Below are 26,862 nucleotides of genomic sequence, written 5' to 3' on the forward strand. Positions count from 1 at the left end.
AAGTTTTTTCTTTAATAGCGTCAGATTTTATCCTAAAATACAAGAACTTTTCGTGGTTCTTGTCAAATTTTGTTGGTTTTCATCTGATGAACGTATTTCAGTCAGCTAGATCTTTCTTCTTCAAAGCAAAAAGATTTATCTTCAAATACAAGAACTTTTCGTGGTTTTGTTGATTTTCAGCAAATGAACATATTTCAGCGAGCGAGAAGTTTTTTCTTTAATAGCGTCAGATTTTATCCTAAAATACAAGAACTTTTCGTGGTTCTTGTCAAATTTTGTTGGTTTTCATCTAATGAACGTATTTCAGTCAGCTGGATCTTTCTTCTTCAAAGCAAAAAGATTTTATCTTCAAATACAAGAACTTTTCGTGGTTTTGTTGATTTTCAGCAAATGACCATATTTCAGCGAGCTGGAAGTTTTTTCTTTAATAGCGTCAGACTTTATCCTAAAATACAAGAACTTTTCGTGGTTCTTGTCAAATTTTGTTGGTTTTCATCTGATGAACTTATTTCAGTCAGCCAGATCTTTCTTCTTCAAAGCAAAAAGATTTTATCTTCAAATACAAGAACTTTTCGTGGTTTTGTTGATTTTCAGCAAATGAACATATTTCAGCGAGCAAGAATTTTTTTCTTTATAGCGTCAGATTTTATCCTAAAATACAAGAACTTTTTGTGGTTCTTGTCAAATTTTGTTGGTTTTCATCTAATGAACTTATTTCAGTCAGCTAGATCTTTCTTCTTCAAAGCAAAAAGATTTTATCTTCAAATACAAGAACTTTTCGTGGTTTTGTTGATTTTCAGCAAATTAACATATTTCAGCGAGCAAGAAGTTTTTTCTTTAATAGCGACAGATTTTATCCTAAAATACAAGAACTTTTCGTGGTTCTTGTCAAATTTTGTTGGTTTTCATCTCATGAACGTATTTCAGTCAGCTGGATCTTTCTTCAAAGCAAAAAGATTTTATCTTCAAATACAAGAACTTTTCGTGGTTTTGTTGATTTTCAGCAAATGAACATATTTCAGCGAGCGAGAAGTTTTTTCTTTAATAGCGTCAGATTTTATCCTAAAATACAAGAACTTTTCGTGGTTCTTGTCAAATTTTGTTGATTTTCATCTGATGAACTTATTTCAGTCAGCCAGATCTTTCTTCTTCAAAGCAAAAAGATTTTATCTTCAAATACAAGAACTTTTCGTGGTTTTGTTGATTTTCAGCAAATGAACATATGTCAGCGAGCAAGAAGTTTTTTCTTTAATAGCGTCAGATTTTATCCTAAAATACAAGAACTTTTCGTGGTTCTTGTCAAATTTTGTTGGTTTTCATCTAATGAACGTATTTCAGTCAGCTGGATCTTTCTTCTTCAAAGCAAAACGATTTTATCTTCAAATACAAGAACTTTTCGTGGTTTTGTTGATTTTCAGCAAATGAACATATTTCAGCGAGCTGGAAGTTTTTTCGTTAATAGCGTCAGATTTGATCTTAAAATACAAGAACTTTTCGTGGTTCTTGTCAATTTTTGTTGGTTTTCATCCAATGAACTTATTTCGGTCAGCTGGATCTTTCTTCTTCAAAGCAAAAAGATTTTATCTTCAAATACAAGAACTTTTCGTGGTTTTGTTGATTTTCAGCAAATGAACATATTTCAGCGAGCGAGAAGTTTTTTCTTTAATAGCGTCAGATTTTATCCTAAAATACAAGAACGTTTCGTGGTTCTTGTCAAATTTTGTTGGATTTCATCTAATGAACTTATTTCAGTCAGCTAGATCTTTCTTCTTCAAAGCAAAAAGATTTTATCTTCAAATACAAGAACTTTTCGTGGTTTTGTTGATTTTCAGCAAATGAACATATTTCAGTGAGCGAGAAGTTTTTTCTTTCACAGCGTCACATTTTATCTTAAAATACAAGAACTTTTCGTGGTTCTTGTCAATTTTTGTTGGTTTTCATCCAATGAACTTATTTCAGTCAGCCAGATCTTTCTTCTTCAAAGCAAAAAGATTTTATCTTCAAATACAAGAACTTTTCGTGGTTTTGTTGATTTTCAGCAAATGAACATATTTCAGAGAGCTGGAAGTTTTTTCTTTAATAGCGTCAGATTTTATCTTGAAATACAAGAACTTTTCGTGGTTGTTGTCAATTTTTGATGATTTTCATCAAATGAACTTATTTCAGTCAGCTGGATCTTTCTTCAAAGCAAAAAGATTTTATCTTCAAATACAAGAACTTTTCGTGGTTTTGTTGATTTTCAGCAAATGAACATATTTCAGCGAGCTGGAAGTTTTTTCTTTAATAGCGTCAGATTTTATCTTAAAATACAAGAACTTTTCGTGGTTCCTGTCAATTTTTGTTGGTTTTCATACAATGAACTTATTTCAGTCAGCTGGATCTTTCTTCTTCAAAGCAAAAAGATTTTATCTTCAAATACAAGAACTTTACGTGGTTTTGTTGGTTTTCAGCAAATGAACATATTTCAGCGAGCGAGAAGTTTTTTCTTTCATAGCGCAAGATTTTATCTTCAAATGCAAGAACTTTTCGTGCTTCTTGTCAATTTTTGTTGGTTTTCATCCAATGAACTTATTTCAGTCACCTAAATCCTTCTTCTTCAAAGCAAAAAGATTTTATCTTCAAATACAAGAACTTTTCGTGGTTTTGTTGATTTTCAGCAAATGACCATATTTCAGCGAGCTGGAAGTTTTTTCTTTAATAGCGTCAGATTTGATCTTAAAATACAAGAACTTTTCGTGGTCCTTGTCAATTTTTGTTGATTTTCATCCAATGAACTTATTTCAGTCAGCTGGATCTTTCTTCTTCAAAGCAAAAAGATTTATCTTCAAATACAATAACTTTTTGTGGCTTTGTTGATATTCAGCAAATGAACATATTTCAGCGAGCGAGAAGTTTTTCCTTTAATAGCGTCAGATTTTATCCTAAAATACAAGAACTTTTCGTGGTTCTTGTCAAATTTTGTTGGTTTTCATCAAATGAACTTATTACAGTCAGCTAGATCTTTCTTCTTCAAAGCAAAAAGATTTTATCTTCAAATACAAGAACTTTTCGTGGTTTTGTTGATTTTCAGCAAATGAACATATTTCAGCGAGCGAGAAGTTTTTTCTTGAATAGCGCAAGATTTTATCTTAAAATACAAGAACTTTTCGTGCTTCTTGTCAATTTTTGTTGGTTTTCATCCAATGAACTTATTTCAGTCACCTAAATCCTTCTTCTTCAAAGCAAAAAGATTTTATCTTCAAATACAAGAAATTTTCGTGGTTTTGTTGATTTTCAGCAAATCACCATATTTCAGCGAGCTGCAAGTTTTTTCTTTAATAGCGTCAGATTTTATCCTAAAATACAAGAACTTTTCGTGGTTCTTGTCAATTTTTGTTGATTTTCATCTAATGAACTTATTTCAGTCAGCTGGATCTTTCTTCTTCAAAGCAAAAAGATTTTATCTTCAAATACAAGAACTTTTCGTGGTTTTGTTGATTTTCAGCAAATGAACATATTTCAGCGAGCGAGAAGTTTTTTCTTTAATAGCTTCAGATCTTATCCTAAAATGCAAGAACTTTTCGTGGTTCTTGTCAAATTTTGTTGGTTTTCTTCTCATGAACTCATTTCAGTCAGCTGGATCTTTCTTCTTCAAAGCAAAAAGATTTTATCTTCAAATACAAGAACTTTTCGTGGTTTTGTTGATTTTCAGCAAATGAACATATTTCAGCGAGCGAGAAGTTTTTTCATAAAAAGCGTCAGATTTTATGTTAAAATACAAGAACTTCTCGTGGTTCTTGTCAATTTTTGTTGGTTTTCATCTGATGAACTTATTTCAGTCAGCTGGATCTTTCTTCTTCAAAGCAAAATGATTTTATCTTCAAATACAAGAACTTTTCGTGGTTTTGTTGATTTTCAGCAAATGAACATATTTCAGTGAGCGAGAAGTTTTTTCTTTAATAGCGTCACATTTTATCTTAAAATACAAGAACTTTTCGTGGTTCTTGTCAATTTTTGTTGGTTTTCATCCAATGAACTTATTTCAGTCAGCCAGATCTTTCTTCTTCAAAGCAAAAAGATTTTATCTTCAAATACAAGAACTTTTCGTGGTTTTGTTGATTTTCAGCAAATGAACATATTTCAGCGAGCGAGAAGTTTTTTCTTTAATAGCGTCAGATTTTATCTTAAAATACAAGAACTTTTCGTGGTTCTTGTCAATTTTTGTTGGTTTTCATCTAATGAACTTATTTCAGTCAGCTGGATCTTTCTTCTTCAAAGCAAAAAGATTTTATCTTCAAATACAAGAACTTTTCGTGGTTTTGTTGATTTTCAGCAAATGAACATATTTCAGCGAGGGATAAGTTTTTTCTTTAATGGCGTCAGATTTTACCTTAAAATAGAAGAACTTTTCGTGGTTCTTGTCAATTTTTGTTGGTTTTCATCCAATGAACTTATTTCAGTCAGCTGGATATTTCTTCTTCAAAGCAAAAAGATTTTATCTTCAAATACAAGAACTTTACGTGGTTTTGTTGGTTTTCAGCAAATGAACATATTTCAGCGAGCTAGAAGTTTTTTCTTTAATAGCGCAAGATTTTATCTTAAAATACAAGAACTTTTCGTGCTTCTTGTCAATTTTTGTTGGTTTTCATCCAATGAACTTAATTCAGTCACCGAAATCCTTCTTCTTCAAAGAAAAAAGATTTCATCTTCAAATACAAGAACTTTTCGTGGTTTTGTTGATTTTCAGCAAATGAACATATTTCAGAGAGCTGGAAGTTTTTTCTTTAATAGCGTCAGATTTTATCTTGAAATACAAGAACTTTTCGTGGTTCTTGTCAATTTTTGATGATTTTCATCAAATGAACTTATTTCAGTCAGCTGGATCTTTCTTCTTCAAAGCAAAAAGATTTTATCTTCAAATACAAGAACTTTTCGTGGTTTTGTTGATTTTCAGCAAATGAACATATTTCAGCGAGCTGGAAGTTTTTTCTTTAATAGCGTCAGATTTTATCTTAAAATACAAGAACTTTTCGTGGTTCCTGTCAATTTTTGTTGGTTTTCATACAATGAACTTATTTCAGTCAGCTGGATCTTTCTTCTTCAAAGCAAAAAGATTTTATCTTCAAATACAAGAACTTTACGTGGTTTTGTTGGTTTTCAGCAAATGAACATATTTCAGCGATCGAGAAGTTTTTTCTTTAATAGCGCAAGATTTTATCTTAAAATACAAGAACTTTTCGTGCTTCTTGTCAATTTTTGTTGGTTTTCATCCAATTAACTTATTTCAGTCACCTAAATCCTTCTTCTTCAAAGCAAAAAGATTTTATCTTCAAATACAAGAACTTTTCGTGGTTTTTTTGGTTTTCAGCAAATGACCATATTTCAGTGAGCGAGAAGTTTTTTCTTTAATAGCGTCACATTTTATCTTAAAATACAAGAACTTTTCGTGGTTCTTGTCAATTTTTGTTGGTTTTCATCCAATGAACTTATTTCAGTCAGCCAGATCTTTCTTCTTCAAAGCAAAAAGATTTTATCTTCAAATACAAGAACTTTTCGTGGTTTTGTTGATTTTCAGCAAATGAACATATTTCAGCGAGCAAGAAGTTTTTTCTTTAACAGCGTCAGATTTTATCCTAAAATACAAGAACTTTTCCTGGTTCTTGTCAAATTTTGTTGGTTTTCATCTAATGAACGTATTTCAGTCAGCTAGATCTTTCTTCTTCAAAGCAAAACGATTTTATCTTCAAATACAAGAACTTTTCGTGGTTTTGTTGATTTTCAGCAAATGACCATATTTCAGCGAGCTGGAAGTTTTTTCTTTAATAGCGTCAGATTTGATCTTAAAATACAAGAACTTTTCGTGGTTCTTGTCAATTTTTGTTGGTTTTCATCCAATGAACTTATTTCAGTCAGCTGGATCTTTCTTCTTCAAAGCAAAAAGATTTTATCTTCAAATACAAGAACTTTTCGTGGTTTTGTTGATTTTCAGCAAATGAACATATTTCAGCGAGCGAGAAGTTTTTTCTTTAATAGCGTCAGATTTTATCCTAAAATACAAGAACGTTTCGTGGTTCTTGTCAAATTTTGTTGGATTTCATCTAATGAACTTATTTCAGTCAGCTAGATCTTTCTTCTTCAAAGCAAAAAGATTTTATCTTCAAATACAAGAACTTTTCGTGGTTTTGTTGATTTTCAGCAAATGAACATATTTCAGTGAGCGAGAAGTTTTTTCTTTCACAGCGTCACATTTTATCTTAAAATACAAGAACTTTTCGTGGTTCTTGTCAATTTTTGTTGGTTTTCATCCAATGAACTTATTTCAGTCAGCCAGATCTTTCTTCTTCAAAGCAAAAAGATTTTATCTTCAAATACAAGAACTTTTCGTGGTTTTGTTGATTTTCAGCAAATGAACATATTTCAGAGAGCTGGAAGTTTTTTCTTTAATAGCGTCAGATTTTATCTTGAAATACAAGAACTTTTCGTGGTTGTTGTCAATTTTTGATGATTTTCATCAAATGAACTTATTTCAGTCAGCTGGATCTTTCTTCAAAGCAAAAAGATTTTATCTTCAAATACAAGAACTTTTCGTGGTTTTGTTGATTTTCAGCAAATGAACATATTTCAGCGAGCTGGAAGTTTTTTCTTTAATAGCGTCAGATTTTATCTTAAAATACAAGAACTTTTCGTGGTTCCTGTCAATTTTTGTTGGTTTTCATACAATGAACTTATTTCAGTCAGCTGGATCTTTCTTCTTCAAAGCAAAAAGATTTTATCTTCAAATACAAGAACTTTACGTGGTTTTGTTGGTTTTCAGCAAATGAACATATTTCAGCGAGCGAGAAGTTTTTTCTTTCATAGCGCAAGATTTTATCTTCAAATGCAAGAACTTTTCGTGCTTCTTGTCAATTTTTGTTGGTTTTCATCCAATGAACTTATTTCAGTCACCTAAATCCTTCTTCTTCAAAGCAAAAAGATTTTATCTTCAAATACAAGAACTTTTCGTGGTTTTGTTGATTTTCAGCAAATGACCATATTTCAGCGAGCTGGAAGTTTTTTCTTTAATAGCGTCAGATTTGATCTTAAAATACAAGAACTTTTCGTGGTTCTTGTCAATTTTTGTTGATTTTCATCCAATGAACTTATTTCAGTCAGCTGGATCTTTCTTCTTCAAAGCAAAAAGATTTATCTTCAAATACAATAACTTTTTGTGGCTTTGTTGATATTCAGCAAATGAACATATTTCAGCGAGCGAGAAGTTTTTCCTTTAATAGCGTCAGATTTTATCCTAAAATACAAGAACTTTTCGTGGTTCTTGTCAAATTTTGTTGGTTTTCATCAAATGAACTTATTACAGTCAGCTAGATCTTTCTTCTTCAAAGCAAAAAGATTTTATCTTCAAATACAAGAACTTTTCGTGGTTTTGTTGATTTTCAGCAAATGAACATATTTCAGCGAGCGAGAAGTTTTTTCTTGAATAGCGCAAGATTTTATCTTAAAATACAAGAACTTTTCGTGCTTCTTGTCAATTTTTGTTGGTTTTCATCCAATGAACTTATTTCAGTCACCTAAATCCTTCTTCTTCAAAGCAAAAAGATTTTATCTTCAAATACAAGAAATTTTCGTGGTTTTGTTGATTTTCAGCAAATCACCATATTTCAGCGAGCTGCAAGTTTTTTCTTTAATAGCGTCAGATTTTATCCTAAAATACAAGAACTTTTCGTGGTTCTTGTCAATTTTTGTTGATTTTCATCTAATGAACTTATTTCAGTCAGCTGGATCTTTCTTCTTCAAAGCAAAAAGATTTTATCTTCAAATACAAGAACTTTTCGTGGTTTTGTTGATTTTCAGCAAATGAACATATTTCAGCGAGCGAGAAGTTTTTTCTTTAATAGCTTCAGATCTTATCCTAAAATGCAAGAACTTTTCGTGGTTCTTGTCAAATTTTGTTGGTTTTCTTCTCATGAACTCATTTCAGTCAGCTGGATCTTTCTTCTTCAAAGCAAAAAGATTTTATCTTCAAATACAAGAACTTTTCGTGGTTTTGTTGATTTTCAGCAAATGAACATATTTCAGCGAGCGAGAAGTTTTTTCATAAAAAGCGTCAGATTTTATGTTAAAATACAAGAACTTCTCGTGGTTCTTGTCAATTTTTGTTGGTTTTCATCTGATGAACTTATTTCAGTCAGCTGGATCTTTCTTCTTCAAAGCAAAATGATTTTATCTTCAAATACAAGAACTTTTCGTGGTTTTGTTGATTTTCAGCAAATGAACATATTTCAGTGAGCGAGAAGTTTTTTCTTTAATAGCGTCACATTTTATCTTAAAATACAAGAACTTTTCGTGGTTCTTGTCAATTTTTGTTGGTTTTCATCTAATGAACTTATTTCAGTCAGCTGGATCTTTCTTCTTCAAAGCAAAAAGATTTTATCTTCAAATACAAGAACTTTTCGTGGTTTTGTTGATTTTCAGCAAATGAACATATTTCAGCGAGGGATAAGTTTTTTCTTTAATGGCGTCAGATTTTACCTTAAAATAGAAGAACTTTTCGTGGTTCTTGTCAATTTTTGTTGGTTTTCATCCAATGAACTTATTTCAGTCAGCTGGATATTTCTTCTTCAAAGCAAAAAGATTTTATCTTCAAATACAAGAACTTTACGTGGTTTTGTTGGTTTTCAGCAAATGAACATATTTCAGCGAGCTAGAAGTTTTTTCTTTAATAGCGCAAGATTTTATCTTAAAATACAAGAACTTTTCGTGCTTCTTGTCAATTTTTGTTGGTTTTCATCCAATGAACTTAATTCAGTCACCTAAATCCTTCTTCTTCAAAGCAAAAAGATTTCATCTTCAAATACAAGAACTTTTCGTGGTTTTGTTGATTTTCAGCAAATGAACATATTTCAGAGAGCTGGAAGTTTTTTCTTTAATAGCGTCAGATTTTATCTTGAAATACAAGAACTTTTCGTGGTTCTTGTCAATTTTTGATGATTTTCATCAAATGAACTTATTTCAGTCAGCTGGATCTTTCTTCTTCAAAGCAAAAAGATTTTATCTTCAAATACAAGAACTTTTCGTGGTTTTGTTGATTTTCAGCAAATGAACATATTTCAGCGAGCTGGAAGTTTTTTCTTTAATAGCGTCAGATTTTATCTTAAAATACAAGAACTTTTCGTGGTTCCTGTCAATTTTTGTTGGTTTTCATACAATGAACTTATTTCAGTCAGCTGGATCTTTCTTCTTCAAAGCAAAAAGATTTTATCTTCAAATACAAGAACTTTACGTGGTTTTGTTGGTTTTCAGCAAATGAACATATTTCAGCGATCGAGAAGTTTTTTCTTTAATAGCGCAAGATTTTATCTTAAAATACAAGAACTTTTCGTGCTTCTTGTCAATTTTTGTTGGTTTTCATCCAATTAACTTATTTCAGTCACCTAAATCCTTCTTCTTCAAAGCAAAAAGATTTTATCTTCAAATACAAGAACTTTTCGTGGTTTTTTTGGTTTTCAGCAAATGACCATATTTCAGTGAGCGAGAAGTTTTTTCTTTAATAGCGTCACATTTTATCTTAAAATACAAGAACTTTTCGTGGTTCTTGTCAATTTTTGTTGGTTTTCATCCAATGAACTTATTTCAGTCAGCCAGATCTTTCTTCTTCAAAGCAAAAAGATTTTATCTTCAAATACAAGAACTTTTCGTGGTTTTGTTGATTTTCAGCAAATGAACATATTTCAGCGAGCAAGAAGTTTTTTCTTTAACAGCGTCAGATTTTATCCTAAAATACAAGAACTTTTCCTGGTTCTTGTCAAATTTTGTTGGTTTTCATCTAATGAACGTATTTCAGTCAGCTAGATCTTTCTTCTTCAAAGCAAAACGATTTTATCTTCAAATACAAGAACTTTTCGTGGTTTTGTTGATTTTCAGCAAATGACCATATTTCAGCGAGCTGGAAGTTTTTTCTTTAATAGCGTCAGATTTGATCTTAAAATACAAGAACTTTTCGTGGTTCTTGTCAATTTTTGTTGGTTTTCATCCAATGAACTTATTTCAGTCAGCTGGATCTTTCTTCTTCAAAGCAAAAAGATTTTATCTTCAAATACAAGAACTTTTCGTGGTTTTGTTGATTTTCAGCAAATGAACATATTTCAGCGAGCGAGAAGTTTTTTCTTTAATAGCGTCAGATTTTATCCTAAAATACAAGAACGTTTCGTGGTTCTTGTCAAATTTTGTTGGATTTCATCGAATGAACTTATTTCAGTCAGCTAGATCTTTCTTCTTCAAAGCAAAAAGATTTTATCTTCAAATACAAGAACTTTTCGTGGTTTTGTTGATTTTCAGCAAATGAACATATTTCAGTGAGCGAGAAGTTTTTTCTTTAATAGCGTCACATTTTATCTTAAAATACAAGAACTTTTCGTGGTTCTTGTCAATTTTTGTTGGTTTTCATCCAATGAACTTATTTCAGTCAGCCAGATCTTTCTTCTTCAAAGCAAAAAGATTTTATCTTCAAATACAAGAACTTTTCGTGGTTTTGTTGATTTTCAGCAAATGAACATATTTCAGCGAGCGAGAAGTTTTTTCTTGAATAGCGCAAGATTTTTTCTTAAAATACAAGAACTTTTCGTGCTTCTTGTCAATTTTTGTTGGTTTTCATCCAATGAACTAATTTCAGTCACCTAAATCCTTCTTCTTCAAAGCAAAAAGATTTTATCTTCAAATACAAGAAATTTTCGTGGTTTTGTTGATTTTCAGCAAATCACCATATTTCAGCGAGCTGCAAGTTTTTTCTTTAATAGCGTCAGATTTTATCCTAAAATACAAGAACTTTTCGTGGTTCTTGTCAATTTTTGTTGATTTTCATCTCATGAACTTATTTCAGTCAGCTGGATCTTTCTTCTTCAAAGCAAAAAGATTTTATCTTCAAATACAAGAACTTTTCGTGGTTTTGTTGATTTTCAGCAAATGAACATATTTCAGCGAGCGAGAAGTTTTTTCTTTAATAGCTTCAGATCTTATCCTAAAATGCAAGAACTTTTCGTGGTTCTTGTCAAATTTTGTTGGTTTTCTTCTCATGAACTCATTTCAGTCAGCTGGATCTTTCTTCTTCAAAGCAAAAAGATTTTATCTTCAAATACAAGAACTTTTCGTGGTTTTGTTGATTTTCAGCAAATGAACATATTTCAGCGAGCGAGAAGTTTTTTCATAAAAAGCGTCAGATTTTATGTTAAAATACAAGAACTTCTCGTGGTTCTTGTCAATTTTTGTTGGTTTTCATCTGATGAACTTATTTCAGTCAGCTGGATCTTTCTTCTTCAAAGCAAAAAGATTTTATCTTCAAATACAAGAACTTTTCGTGGTTTTGTTGATTTTCAGCAAATGAACATATTTCAGTGAGCGAGAAGTTTTTTCTTTAATAGCGTCACATTTTATCTTAAAATACAAGAACTTTTCGTGGTTCTTGTCAATTTTTGTTGGTTTTCATCCAATGAACTTATTTCAGTCAGCCAGATCTTTCTTCTTCAAAGCAAAAAGATTTTATCTTCAAATACAAGAACTTTTCGTGGTTTTGTTGATTTTCAGCAAATGAACATATTTCAGCGAGCAAGAAGTTTTTTCTTTAATAGCGTCAGATTTTATCCTAAAATACAAGAACTTTTCGTGGTTCTTGTCAAATTTTGTTGGTTTTCATCTAATGAACGTATTTCAGTCAGCTAGATCTTTCTTCTTCAAAGCAAAAAGATTTTATCTTCAAATACAAGAACTTTTCGTGGTTTTGTTGATTTTCAGCAAATGAACATATTTCAGCGAGCGAGAAGTTTTTTCTTTAATAGCGTCAGATTTTATCTTAAAATACAAGAACTTTTCGTGGTTCTTGTCAATTTTTGTTGGTTTTCATCTAATGAACTTATTTCAGTCAGCTGGATCTTTCTTCTTCAAAGCAAAAAGATTTTATCTTCAAATACAAGAACTTTTCGTGGTTTTGTTGATTTTCAGCAAATGAACATATTTCAGCGAGGGATAAGTTTTTTCTTTAATGGCGTCAGATTTTACCTTAAAATAGAAGAACTTTTCGTGGTTCTTGTCAATTTTTGTTGGTTTTCATCCAATGAACTTATTTCAGTCAGCTGGATCTTTCTTCTTCAAAGCAAAAAGATTTTATCTTCAAATACAAGAACTTTACGTGGTTTTGTTGGTTTTCAGCAAATGAACATATTTCAGTGAGCTCGAAGTTTTTTCTTTAATAGCGCAAGATTTTATCTTAAAATACAAGAACTTTTCGTGCTTCTTGTCAATTTTTGTTGGTTTTCATCCAATGAACTAATTTCAGTCACCTAAATCCTTCTTCTTCAAAGCAAAAAGATTTTATCTTCAAATACAAGAAATTTTCGTGGTTTTGTTGATTTTCAGCAAATCACCATATTTCAGCGAGCTGCAAGTTTTTTCTTTAATAGCGTCAGATTTTATCCTAAAATACAAGAACTTTTCGTGGTTCTTGTCAATTTTTGTTGATTTTCATCTCATGAACTTATTTCAGTCAGCTGGATCTTTCTTCTTCAAAGCAAAAAGATTTTATCTTCAAATACAAGAACTTTTCGTGGTTTTGTTGATTTTCAGCAAATGAACATATTTCAGCGAGCGAGAAGTTTTTTCTTTAATAGCTTCAGATCTTATCCTAAAATGCAAGAACTTTTCGTGGTTCTTGTCAAATTTTGTTGGTTTTCTTCTCATGAACTCATTTCAGTCAGCTGGATCTTTCTTCTTCAAAGCAAAAAGATTTTATCTTCAAGTACAAGAACTTTTCGTGGTTTTGTTGATTTTCAGCAAATGAACATATTTCAGCGAGCGAGAAGTTTTTTCATAAAAAGCGTCAGATTTTATGTTAAAATACAAGAACTTCTCGTGGTTCTTGTCAATTTTTGTTGGTTTTCATCTGATGAACTTATTTCAGTCAGCTGGATCTTTCTTCTTCAAAGCAAAAAGATTTTATCTTCAAATACAAGAACTTTTCGTGGTTTTGTTGATTTTCAGCAAATGAACATATTTCAGTGAGCGAGAAGTTTTTTCTTTAATAGCGTCACATTTTATCTTAAAATACAAGAACTTTTCGTGGTTCTTGTCAATTTTTGTTGGTTTTCATCCAATGAACTTATTTCAGTCAGCCAGACCTTTCTTCTTCAAAGCAAAAAGATTTTATCTTCAAATACAAGAACTTTTCGTGGTTTTGTTGATTTTCAGCAAATGAACATATTTCAGCGAGCAAGAAGTTTTTTCTTTAATAGCGTCAGATTTTATCCTAAAATACAAGAACTTTTCGTGGTTCTTGTCAAATTTTGTTGGTTTTCATCTAATGAACGTATTTCAGTCAGCTAGATCTTTCTTCTTCAAAGCAAAAAGATTTTATCTTCAAATACAAGAACTTTTCGTGGTTTTGTTGATTTTCAGCAAATGAACATATTTCAGCGAGCGAGAAGTTTTTTCTTTAATAGCGTCAGATTTTATCCTAAAATACAAGAACTTTTCGTGGTTCTTGTCAATTTTTGTTGGTTTTCATCTAATGAACTTATTTCAGTCAGCTGGATCTTTCTTCTTCAAAGCAAAAAGATTTTATCTTCAAATACAAGAACTTTTCGTGGTTTTGTTGATTTTCAGCAAATGAACATATTTCAGCGAGGGATAAGTTTTTTCTTTAATGGCGTCAGATTTTACCTTAAAATAGAAGAACTTTTCGTGGTTCTTGTCAATTTTTGTTGGTTTTCATCCAATGAACTTATTTCAGTCAGCTGGATCTTTCTTCTTCAAAGCAAAAAGATTTTATCTTCAAATACAAGAACTTTACGTGGTTTTGTTGGTTTTCAGCAAATGAACATATTTCAGTGAGCTAGAAGTTTTTTCTTTAATAGCGCAAGATTTTATCTTAAAATACAAGAACTTTTCGTGCTTCTTGTCAATTTTTGTTGGTTTTCATCCAATGAACTTATTTCAGTCACCTAAATCCTTCTTCTTCAAAGCAAAAAGATTTCATCTTCAAATACAAGAACTTTTCGTGGTTTTGTTGATTTTCAGCAAATGAACATATTTCAGAGAGCTGGAAGTTTTTTCTTTAATAGCGTCAGATTTTATCTTGAAATACAAGAACTTTTCGTGGTTCTTCTCAATTTTTGATGATTTTCATCAAATGAACTTATTTCAGTCAGCTGGATCTTTCTTCTTCAAAGCAAAAAGATTTTATCTTCAAATGCAAGAACTTTTCGTGGTTTTGTTGATTTTCAGCTAATGAACATATTTCAGCGAGCTGGAAGTTTTTTCTTTAATAGCGTCAGATTTTATCTTAAAATACAAGAACTTTTCGTGGTTCCTGTCAATTTTTGTTGGTTTTCATACAATGAACTTATTTCAGTCAGCTGGATCTTTCTTCTTCAAAGCAAAAAGATTTTATCTTCAAATACAAGAACTTTACGTGGTTTTGTTGGTTTTCAGCAAATGAACATATTTCAGCGATCGAGAAGTTTTTTCATAAATAGCGCAAGATTTTATCTTAAAATACAAGAACTTTTCGTGCTTCTTGTCAATTTTTGTTGGTTTTCATCCAATGAACTTATTTCAGTCACCTAAATCCTTCTTCTTCAAAGCAAAAAGATTTTATCTTCAAATACAAGAACTTTTCGTGGTTTTGTTGGTTTTCAGCAAATGACCATATTTCAGCGAGCTGGAAGTTTTTTCTTTAATAGCGTCAGATTTTATCTTAAAATACAAGAACTTTTCGTGGTTCTTGTCAATTTTTGTTGATTTTCATCTAATGAACTTATTTCAGTCAGCTGGATCTGTCTTCTTCAAAGCAAAAAGATTTTATCTTCAAATACAAGAACTTTTCGTGGTTTTGTTGATTTTCAGCAAATGACCATATTTCAGCGAGCTGGAAGTTTTTTCTTTGATAGCGTCAGATTTTATCTTAAAATACAAGAACTTTTCGTGGTTCTTCTCAATTTTTGTTGGTTTTCATCCAATGAACTTATTTCAGTCAGCTGGATCTTTCTTCTTCAAAGCAAAAAGATTTTATCTTCAAATACAAGAACTTTTCGTGGTTTTGTTGATTTTCAGCAAATGAACATATTTCAGCGAGCGAGAAGTTTTTTCTTTAATAGCGTCAGATTTTACCCTAAAATACAAGAACGTTTCGTGGTTCTTGTCAAATTTTGTTGGATTTCATCGAATGAACTTATTTCAGTCAGCTAGATCTTTCTTCTTCAAAGCAAAAAGATTTTATCTTCAAATACAAGAACTTTTCGTGGTTTTGTTGATTTTCAGCAAATGAACATATTTCAGTGAGCGAGAAGTTTTTTCTTTAATAGCGTCACATTTTATCTTAAAATACAAGAACTTTTCGTGGTTCTTGTCAATTTTTGTTGGTTTTCATCCAATTAACTTATTTCAGTCAGCCAGATCTTTCTTCTTCAAAGCAAAAAGATTTTATCTTCAAATACAAGAACTTTTCGTGGTTTTGTTGATTTTCAGCAAATGAACATATTTCAGCGAGCAAGAAGTTTTTTCTTTAATAGCGTCAGATTTTATCCTAAAATACAAGAACTTTTCGTGGTTCTTGTCAAATTTTGTTGGTTTTCATCTAATGAACGTATTTCAGTCAGCTAGATCTTTCTTCTTCAAAGCAAAAAGATTTTATCTTCAAATACAAGAACTTTTCGTGGTTTTGTTGATTTTCAGCAAATGAACATATTTCAGCGAGCGAGAAGTTTTTTTCTTTAATAGCGTCAGATTTTATCCTAAAATACAAGAACTTTTCGTGGTTCTTGTCAAATTTTGTTGGTTTTCATCTAATGAACGTATTTCAGTCAGCTAGATCTTTCTTCTTCAAAGCAAAAAGATTTTATCTTCAAATACAAGAACTTTTCGTGGTTTTGTTGATTTTCAGCAAATGAACATATTTCAGCGAGCGAGAAGTTTTTTCTTTAATAGCGTCAGATTTTATCTTAAAATACAAGAACTTTTCGTGGTTCTTGTCAATTTTTGTTGGTTTTCATCTAATGAACTTATTTCAGTCAGCTGGATCTTTCTTCTTCAAAGCAAAAAGATTTTATCTTCAAATACAAGAACTTTTCGTGGTTTTGTTGATTTTCAGCAAATGAACATATTTCAGCGAGGGATAAGTTTTTTCTTTAATGGCGTCAGATTTTACCTTAAAATAGAAGAACTTTTCGTGGTTCTTGTCAATTTTTGTTGGTTTTCATCCAATGAACTTATTTCAGTCACCTAAATCCTTCTTCTTCAAAGCAAAAAGATTTCATCTTCAAATACAAGAACTTTTCGTGGTTTTGTTGATTTTCAGCAAATGAACATATTTCAGAGAGCTGGAAGTTTTTTCTTTAATAGCGTCAGATTTTATCTTGAAATACAAGAACTTTTCGTGGTTCTTGTCAATTTTTGATGATTTTCATCAAATGAACTTATTTCAGTCAGCTGGATCTTTCTTCTTCAAAGCAAAAAGATTTTATCTTCAAATGCAAGAACTTTTCGTGGTTTTGTTGATTTTCAGCTAATGAACATATTTCAGCGAGCTGGAAGTTTTTTCTTTAATAGCGTCAGATTTTATCTTAAAATACAAGAACTTTTCGTGGTTCCTGTCAATTTTTGTTGGTTTTCATACAATGAACTTATTTCAGTCAGCTGGATCTTTCTTCTTCAAAGCAAAAAGATTTTATCTTCAAATACAAGAACTTTACGTGGTTTTGTTGGTTTTCAGCAAATGAACATATTTCAGCGATCGAGAAGTTTTTTCATAAATAGCGCAAGATTTTATCTTAAAATACAAGAACTTTTCGTGCTTCTTGTCAATTTTTGTTGGTTTTCATCCAATGAACTTATTTCAGTCACCTAAATCCTTCTTCTTCAAAGCAAAAAGATTTTATCTTCAAATACAAGAACTTTTCGTGGTTTTGTTGGTTTTCAGCAAATGACCATATTTCAGCGAGCTGGAAGTTTTTTCTTTAATAGCGTCAGATTTTATCTTAAAATACAAGAACTTTTCGTGGTTCTTGTCAATTTTTGTTGATTTTCATCTCATGAACTTATTTCAGTCAGCTGGATCTGTCTTCTTCAAAGCAAAAAGATTTTATCTTCAAATACAAGAACTTTTCGTGGTTTTGTTGATTTTCAGCAAATGACCATATTTCAGCGAGCTGGAAGTTTTTTCTTTGATAGCGTCAGATTTTATCTTAAAATACAAGAACTTTTCGTGGTTCTTCTCAATTTTTGTTGGTTTTCATCCAATGAACTTATTTCAGTCAGCTGGATCTTTCTTCTTCAAAGCAAAAAGATTTTATCTTCAAATACAAGAACTTTTCGTGGTTTTGTTGATTTTCAGCAAATGAACATATTTCAGCGAGCGAGAAGTTTTTTCTTTAATAGCGTCAGATTTTACCCTAAAATACAAGAACGTTTCGTGGTTCTTGTCAAATTTTGTTGGATTTCATCGAATGAACTTATTTCAGTCAGCTAGATCTTTCTTCTTCAAAGCAAAAAGATTTTATCTTCAAATACAAGAACTTTTCGTGGTTTTGTTGATTTTCAGCAAATGAACATATTTCAGTGAGCGAGAAGTTTTTTCTTTAATAGCGTCACATTTTATCTTAAAATACAAGAACTTTTCGTGGTTCTTGTCAATTTTTGTTGGTTTTCATCCAATGAACTTATTTCAGTCAGCCAGATCTTTCTTCTTCAAAGCAAAAAGATTTTATCTTCAAATACAAGAACTTTTCGTGGTTTTGTTGATTTTCAGCAAATGAACATATTTCAGCGAGCAAGAAGTTTTTTCTTTAATAGCGTCAGATTTTATCCTAAAATACAAGAACTTTTCGTGGTTCTTGTCAAATTTTGTTGGTTTTCATCTAATGAACGTATTTCAGTCAGCTAGATCTTTCTTCTTCAAAGCAAAAAGATTTTATCTTCAAATACAAGAACTTTTCGTGGTTTTGTTGATTTTCAGCAAATGAACATATTTCAGCGAGCGAGAAGTTTTTTCTTTAATAGCGTCAGATTTTATCCTAAAATACAAGAACTTTTCGTGGTTCTTGTCAAATTTTGTTGGTTTTCATCTAATGAACGTATTTCAGTCAGCTGGATCTTTCTTCTTCAAAGCAAAAAGATTTTATCTTCAAATACAAGAACTTTTCGTGCTTTTGTTGATTTTCAGCAAATGAACATATTTCAGCGAGGGAGAAGTTTTTTCTTTAATAGCGCAAGATTTTATCTTAAAATACAAGAACTTTTCGTGCTTCTTGTCAATTTTTGTTGGTTTTCATCCAATGAACTTATTTCAGTCACCTAAATCCTTCTTCTTCAAAGCAAAAAGATTTCATCTTCAAATACAAGAACTTTTCGTGGTTTTGTTGATTTTCAGCAAATGAACATATTTCAGAGAGCTGGAAGTTTTTTCTTCAATAGCGTCAGATTTTATCTTGAAATACAAGAACTTTTCGTGGTTGTTGTCAATTTTTGATGATTTTCATCAAATGAACTTATTTCAGTCAGCTGGATCTTTCTTCTTCAAAGCAAAAAGATTTTATCTTCAAATCCAAGAACTTTTCGTGGTTTTGTTGATTTTCAGCAAATGAACATATTTCAGCGAGCAAGAAGTTTTTTCTTTAATAGCGACAGATTTTATCCTAAAATACAAGAACTTTTCGTGGTTCTTGTCAAATTTTGTTGGTTTTCATCTAATGAACGTATTTCAGTCAGCTGGATCTTTCTTCTTCAAAGCAAAAAGATTTTATCTTCAAATACAAGAACTTTTCGTGGTTTTGTTGATTTTCAGCAAATGAACATATTTCAGCGAGCGAGAAGTTTTTTCTTTAATAGCGTCAGATTTTATCCTAAAATACAAGAACTTTTCGTGGTTCTTGTCAAATTTTGTTGGTTTTCATCTGATGAACTTATTTCAGTCAGCCAGATCTTTCTTCTTCAAAGCAAAAAGATTTTATCTTCAAATACAAGAACTTTTCGTGGTTTTGTTGATTTTCAGCAAATGAACGTATTTCAGCGAGCGAGAAGTTTTTTCTTTAATAGCGTCAGATTTTATCTTAAAATACAAGAACTTTTCGTGGTTCTTGTCAATTTTTGTTGGTTTTAATTTAATGAACTTATTTCAGTCAGCTGGATCTTTCTTCTTCAAAGCAAAAAGATTTTATCTTCAAATCCAAGAACTTTTCGTGGTTTTGTTGATTTTCAGCAAATGACCATATTTCAGCGAGCTGGAAGTTTTTTCTTTAATAGCGTCAGATTTTATTCTAAAATACAAGAACTTTTCGTGGTTCTTGTCAAATTTTGTTGGTTTTCATCTAATGAACTTATTTCAGTCAGCCAGATCTTTCTTCTTCAAAGCAAAAAGATTTTATCTTCAAATACAAGAACTTTTCGTGGTTTTGTTGATTTTCAGCAAATGAACATATTTCAGCGAGCAAGAAGTTTTTTCTTTAATAGCGTCAGATTTTATCCTAAAATACAAGAACTTTTCGTGGTTCTTGTCAAATTTTGTTGGTTTTCATCTAATGAACGTATTTCAGTCAGCGAGATCTTTCTTCTTCAAAGCAAAACGATTTTATCTTCAAATACAAGAACTTTTCGTGGTTTTGTTGATTTTCAGCAAATGACCATATTTCAGCGAGCTGGAAGTTTTTTCTTTAATAGCGTCAGATTTGATCTTAAAATACAAGAACTTTTCGTGGTTCTTGTCAATTTTTGTTGGTTTTCATCCAATGAACTTATTTCAGTCAGCTGGATCTTTCTTCTTCAAAGCAAAAAGATTTTATCTTCAAATACAAGAACTTTTCGTGGTTTTGTTGATTTTCAGCAAATGAACATATTTCAGCGAGCGAGAAGTTTCTTCTTTAATAGCGTCAGATTTTATCCTAAAATACAAGAACGTTTTATGGTTCTTGTCAAATTTTGTTGGTTTTCATCAAATGAACTTATTACAGTCAGCTAGATCTTTCTTCTTCAAAGCAAAAAGATTTTATCTTCAAATACAAGAACTTTTCGTGGTTTTGTTGATTTTCAGCAAATGAACATATTTCACCGAGCAAGAAGTTTTTTCTTTAATAGCGACAGATTTTATCCTAAAATACAAGAACTTTTCGTGGTTCTTGTCAAATTTTGTTGGTTTTCATCTAATGAACGTATTTCAGTCAGCTGGATCTTTCTTCTTCAAAGCAAAAAGATTTTATCTTCAAATACAAGAACTTTTCGTGGTTTTGTTGATTTTCAGCAAATGAACATATTTCAGCGAGCGAGAAGTTTTTTCTTTAATAGCGTCAGATTTTATCCTAAAATACAAGAACTTTTCGTGGTTCTTGTCAAATTTTGTTGGTTTTCATCTGATGAACTTATTTCAGTCAGCCAGATCTTTCTTCTTCAAAGCAAAAAGATTTTATCTTCAAATACAAGAACTTTTCGTGGTTTTGTTGATTTTCAGCAAATGAACATATTTCAGCGAGCGAGAAGTTTTTTCTTTAATAGCGTCAGATTTTATCTTAAAATACAAGAACTTTTCGTGGTTCTTGTCAATTTTTGTTGGTTTTAATTTAATGAACTTATTTCAGTCAGCTGGATCTTTCTTCTTCAAAGCAAAAAGATTTTATCTTCAAATCCAAGAACTTTTCGTGGTTTTGTTGATTTTCAGCAAATGACCATATTTCAGCGAGCTGGAAGTTTTTTCTTTAATAGCGTCAGATTTTATTCTAAAATACAAGAACTTTTCGTGGTTCTTGTCAAATTTTGTTGGTTTTCATCTAATGAACTTATTTCAGTCAGCCAGATCTTTCTTCTTCAAAGCAAAAAGATTTTATCTTCAAATACAAGAACTTTTCGTGGTTTTGTTGATTTTCAGCAAATGAACATATTTCAGCGAGCAAGAAGTTTTTTCTTTAATAGCGTCAGATTTTATCCTAAAATACAAGAACTTTTCGTGGTTCTTGTCAAATTTTGTTGGTTTTCATCTAATGAACGTATTTCAGTCAGCGAGATCTTTCTTCTTCAAAGCAAAACGATTTTATCTTCAAATACAAGAACTTTTCGTGGTTTTGTTGATTTTCAGCAAATGACCATATTTCAGCGAGCTGGAAGTTTTTTCTTTAATAGCGTCAGATTTGATCTTAAAATACAAGAACTTTTCGTGGTTCTTGTCAATTTTTGTTGGTTTTCATCCAATGAACTTATTTCAGTCAGCTGGATCTTTCTTCTTCAAAGCAAAAAGATTTTATCTTCAAATACAAGAACTTTTCGTGGTTTTGTTGATTTTCAGCAAATGAACATATTTCAGCGAGCGAGAAGTTTCTTCTTTAATAGCGTCAGATTTTATCCTAAAATACAAGAACGTTTTGTGGTTCTTGTCAAATTTTGTTGGTTTTCATCAAATGAACTTATTACAGTCAGCTAGATCTTTCTTCTTCAAAGCAAAAAGATTTTATCTTCAAATACAAGAACTTTTCGTGGTTTTGTTGATTTTCAGCAAATGAACATATTTCAGCGAGCAAGAAGTTTTTTCTTTAATAGCGACAGATTTTATCCTAAAATACAAGAACTTTTCGTGGTTCTTGTCAAATTTTGTTGGTTTTCATCTAATGAACGTATTTCAGTCAGCTGGATCTTTCTTCTTCAAAGCAAAAAGATTTTATCTTCAAATACAAGAACTTTTCGTGGTTTTGTTGATTTTCAGCAAATGAACATATTTCAGCGAGCGAGAAGTTTTTTCTTTAATAGCGTCAGATTTTATCCTAAAATACAAGAACTTTTCGTGGTTCTTGTCAAATTTTGTTGGTTTTCATCTGATGAACTTATTTCAGTCAGCCAGATCTTTCTTCTTCAAAGCAAAAAGATTTTATCTTCAAATACAAGAACTTTTCGTGGTTTTGTTGATTTTCAGCAAATGAACATATTTCAGCGAGCAAGAAGTTTTTTCTTTAATAGCGTCAGATTTTATCCTAAAATACAAGAACTTTTCGTGGTTCTTGTCAAATTTTGTTGGTTTTCATCTAATGAACGTATTTCAGTCAGCTGGATCTTTCTTCTTCAAAGCAAAACGATTTTATCTTCAAATACAAGAACTTTTCGTGGTTTTGTTGATTTTCAGCAAATGACCATATTTCAGCGAGCTGGAAGTTTTTTCGTTAATAGCGTCAGATTTGATCTTAAAATACAAGAACTTTTCGTGGTTCTTGTCAATTTTTGTTGGTTTTCATCCAATGAACTTATTTCGGTCAGCTGGATCTTTCTTCTTCAAAGCAAAAAGATTTTATCTTCAAATACAAGAACTTTTCGTGGTTTTGTTGATTTTCAGCAAATGAACATATTTCAGCGAGCGAGAAGTTTTTTCTTTAATAGCGTCAGATTGTATCCTAAAATACAAGAACGTTTCGTGGTTCTTGTCAAATTTTGTTGGATTTCATCTAATGAACTTATTTCAGTCAGCTAGATCTTTCTTCTTCAAAGCAAAAAGATTTTATCTTCAAATACAAGAACTTTTCGTGGTTTTGTTGATTTTCAGGAAATGAACATATTTCAGTGAGCGAGAAGTTTTTTCTTTCACAGCGTCACATTTTATCTTAAAATACAAGAACTTTTCGTGGTTCTTGTCAATTTTTGTTGGTTTTCATCCAATGAACTTATTTCAGTCAGCCAGATCTTTCTTCTTCAAAGCAAAAAGATTTTATCTTCAAATACAAGAACTTTTCGTGGTTTTGTTGATTTTCAGCAAATGAACATATTTCAGAGAGCTGGAAGTTTTTTCTTTAATCGCGTCAGATTTTATCTTGAAATACAAGAACTTTTCGTGGTTGTTGTCAATTTTTGATGATTTTCATCAAATGAACTTATTTCAGTCAGCTGGATCTTTCTTCTTCAAAGCAAAAAGATTTTATCTTCAAATACAAGAACTTTTCGTGGTTTTGTTGATTTTCAGCAAATGAACATATTTCAGCGAGCTGGAAGTTTTTTCTTTCATAGCGTCAGATTTTATCTTAAAATACAAGAACTTTTCGTGGTTCCTGTCAATTTTTGTTGGTTTTCATACAATGAACTTATTTCAGTCAGCTGGATCTTTCTTCTTCAAAGCAAAAAGATTTTATCTTCAAATACAAGAACTTTACGTGGTTTTGTTGGTTTTCAGCAAATGAACATATTTCAGCGAGCGAGAAGTTTTTTCTTTCATAGCGCAAGATATTATCTTAAAATACAAGAACTTTTCGTGCTTCTTGTCAATTTTTGTTGGTTTTCATCCAATGAACTTATTTCAGTCACCTCAATCCTTCTTCTTCAAAGCAAAAAGATTTTATCTTCAAATACAAGAACTTTTCGTGGTTTTGTTGATTTTCAGCAAATGACCATATTTCAGCGAGCTGGAAGTTTTTTCTTTAATAGCGTCAGATTTGATCTTAAACTACAAGAACTTTTCGTGGTTCTTGTCAATTTTTGTTGATTTTCATCCAATGAACTTATTTCAGTCAGCTGGATCTTTCTTCTTCAAAGCAAAAAGATTTATCTTCAAATACAATAACTTTTCGTGGCTTTGTTGATATTCAGCAAATGAACATATTTCAGCGAGCGAGAAGTTTTTCCTTTAATAGCGTCAGATTTTATCCTAAAATACAAGAACTTTTCGTGGTTCTTGTCAAATTTTTTTGGTTTTCATCAAATGAACTTATTACAGTCAGCTAGATCTTTCTTCTTCAAAGCAAAAAGATTTTATCTTCAAATACAAGAACTTTTCGTGGTTTTGTTGATTTTCAGCAAATGAACATATTTCAGCGAGCGAGAAGTTTTTTCTTGAATAGCGCAAGATTTTATCTTAAAATACAAGAACTTTTCGTGCTTCTTGTCAATTTTTGTTGGTTTTCATCCAATGAACTTATTTCAGTCACCTAAATCCTTCTTCTTCAAAGCAAAAAGATTTTATCTTCAAATACAAGAAATTTTCGTGGTTTTGTTGATTTTCAGCAAATCACCATATTTCAGCGAGCTGGAAGTTTTTTCTTTAATAGCGTCAGATTTGATCTTAAAATACAAGAACTTTTCGTGGTTCTTGTCAATTTTTGTTGATTTTCATCCAATGAACTTATTTCAGTCAGCTGGATCTTTCTTCTTCAAAGCAAAAAGATTTATCTTCAAATACAATAACTTTTCGTGGCTTTGTTGATATTCAGCAAATGAACATATTTCAGCGAGCGAGAAGTATTTCCTTTAATAGCGTCAGATTTTATCCTAAAATACAAGAACTTCTCGTGGTTCTTGTCAAATTTTGTTGGTTTTCATCAAATGAACTTATTACAGTCAGCTAGATCTTTCTTCTTCAAAGCAAAAAGATTTTATCTTCAAATACAAGAACTTTTCGTGGTTTTGTTGATTTTCAGCAAATGAACATATTTCAGCGAGCGAGAAGTTTTTTCTTGAATAGCGCAAGATTTTATCTTAAAATACAAGAACTTTTCGTGCTTCTTGTCAATTTTTGTTGGTTTTCATCCAATGAACTTATTTCAGTCACCTCAATCCTTCTTCTTCAAAGCAAAAAGATTTTATCTTCAAATACAAGAACTTTTCGTGGTTTTGTTGATTTTCAGCAAATGAACATATTTCAGCGAGCAAGAAGTTTTTTCTTTAATAGCGTCAGATTTTATCCTAAAATACAAGAACTTTTCGTGGTTCTTGTCAAATTTTGTTGGTTTTCATCTAATGAACGTATTTCAGTCAGCTAGATCTTTCTTCTTCAAAGCAAAAAGATTTTATCTTCAAATACAAGAACTTTTCGTGGTTTTGTTGATTTTCAGCAAATGAACATATTTCAGCGAGCAAGAAGTTTTTTCTTTAATAGCGTCAGATTTGATCTTAAAATACAAGAACTTTTCGTGGTTCTTGTCAATTTTTGTTGGTTTTCATCCAATGAACTTATTTCGGTCAGCTGGATCTTTCTTCTTCAAAGCAAAAAGATTTTATCTTCAAATACAAGAACTTTTCGTGGTTTTGTTGATTTTCAGCAAATGAACATATTTCAGTGAGCGAGAAGTTTTTTCTTTAATAGCGTCAGATTTTATCCTAAAATACAAGAACGTTTCGTGGTTCTTGTCAAATTTTGTTGGATTTCATCTAATGAACTTATTTCAGTCAGCTAGATCTTTCTTCTTCAAAGCAAAAAGATTTTATCTTCAAATACAAGAACTTTTCGTGGTTTTGTTGATTTTCAGCAAATGAACATATTTCAGCGAGCGAGAAGTTTTTTCTTTCATAGCGCAAGATTTTATCTTAAAATACAACAACTTTTCGTGCTTCTTGTCAATTTTTGTTGGTTTTCATCCAATGAACTTATTTCAGTCACCTAAATCCTTCTTCTTCAAAGCAAAAAGATTTTATCTTCAAATACAAGAACTTTTCGTGGTTTTGTTGATTTTCAGCAAATGACCATATTTCAGCGAGCTGGAAGTTTTTTCTTTAATCGCGTCAGATTTGATCTTAAAATACAAGAACTTTTCGTGGTTCTTGTCAATTTTTGTTGATTTTCATCCAATGAACTTATTTCAGTCAGCTGGATCTTTCTTCTTCAAAGCAAAAAGATTTATCTTCAAATACAATAACTTTTCGTGGCTTTGTTGATATTCAGCAAATGAACATATTTCAGCGAGCGAGAAGTTTTTCCTTTAATAGCGTCAGATTTTATCCTAAAATACAAGAACTTTTCGTGGTTCTTGTCAAATTTTGTTGGTTTTCATCAAATGAACTTATTACAGTCAGCTAGATCTCTCTTCTTCAAAGCAAAAAGATTTTATCTTCAAATACAAGAACTTTTCGTGGTTTTGTTGATTTTCAGCAAATGAACATATTTCAGCGAGCGAGAAGTTTTTTCTTGAATAGCGCAAGATTTTATCCTAAAATACAAGAACGTTTCGTGGTTCTTGTCAAATTTTGTTGGATTTCATCTAATGAACTTATTTCAGTCAGCTAGATCTTTCTTCTTCAAAGCAAAAAGATTTTATCTTCAAATACAAGAACTTTTTGTGGTTTTGTTGATTTTCAGGAAATGAACATATTTCAGTGAGCGAGAAGTTTTTTCTTTCACAGCGTCACATTTTATCTTAAAATACAAGAACTTTTCGTGGTTCTTGTCAATTTTTGTTGGTTTTCATCTAATGAACTTATTTCAGTCAGCTGGATCTTTCTTCTTCAAAGCAAAAAGATTTTATCTTCAAATACAAGAACTTTTCGTGGTTTTGTTGATTTTCAGCAAATGAACATATTTCAGCGAGGGATAAGTTTTTTCTTTAATGGCGTCAGATTTTACCTTAAAATAGAAGAACTTTTCGTGGTTCTTGTCAATTTTTGTTGGTTTTCATCCAATGAACTTATTTCAGTCAGCTGGATCTTTCTTCTTCAAAGCAAAAAGATTTTATCTTCAAATACAAGAACTTTACGTGGTTTTGTTGGTTTTCAGCAAATGAACATATTTCAGTGAGCTAGAAGTTTTTTCTTTAATAGCGCAAGATTTTATCTTAAAATACAAGAACTTTTCGTGCTTCTTGTCAATTTTTGTTGGTTTTCATCCAATGAACTTATTTCAGTCACCTAAATCCTTCTTCTTCAAAGCAAAAAGATTTCATCTTCAAATACAAGAACTTTTCGTGGTTTTGTTGATTTTCAGCAAATGAACATATTTCAGAGAGCTGGAAGTTTTTTCTTTAATAGCGTCAGATTTTATCTTGAAATACAAGAACTTTTCGTGGTTCTTGTCAATTTTTGATGATTTTCATCAAATGAACTTATTTCAGTCAGCTGGATCTTTCTTCTTCAAAGCAAAAAGATTTTATCTTCAAATGCAAGAACTTTTCGTGGTTTTGTTGA

The sequence above is a fragment of the Heptranchias perlo genome, chromosome 32 (assembly GCF_035084215.1).
Source record: "Heptranchias perlo isolate sHepPer1 chromosome 32, sHepPer1.hap1, whole genome shotgun sequence".
NCBI classification, from domain to species: domain Eukaryota; kingdom Metazoa; phylum Chordata; class Chondrichthyes; order Hexanchiformes; family Hexanchidae; genus Heptranchias; species Heptranchias perlo.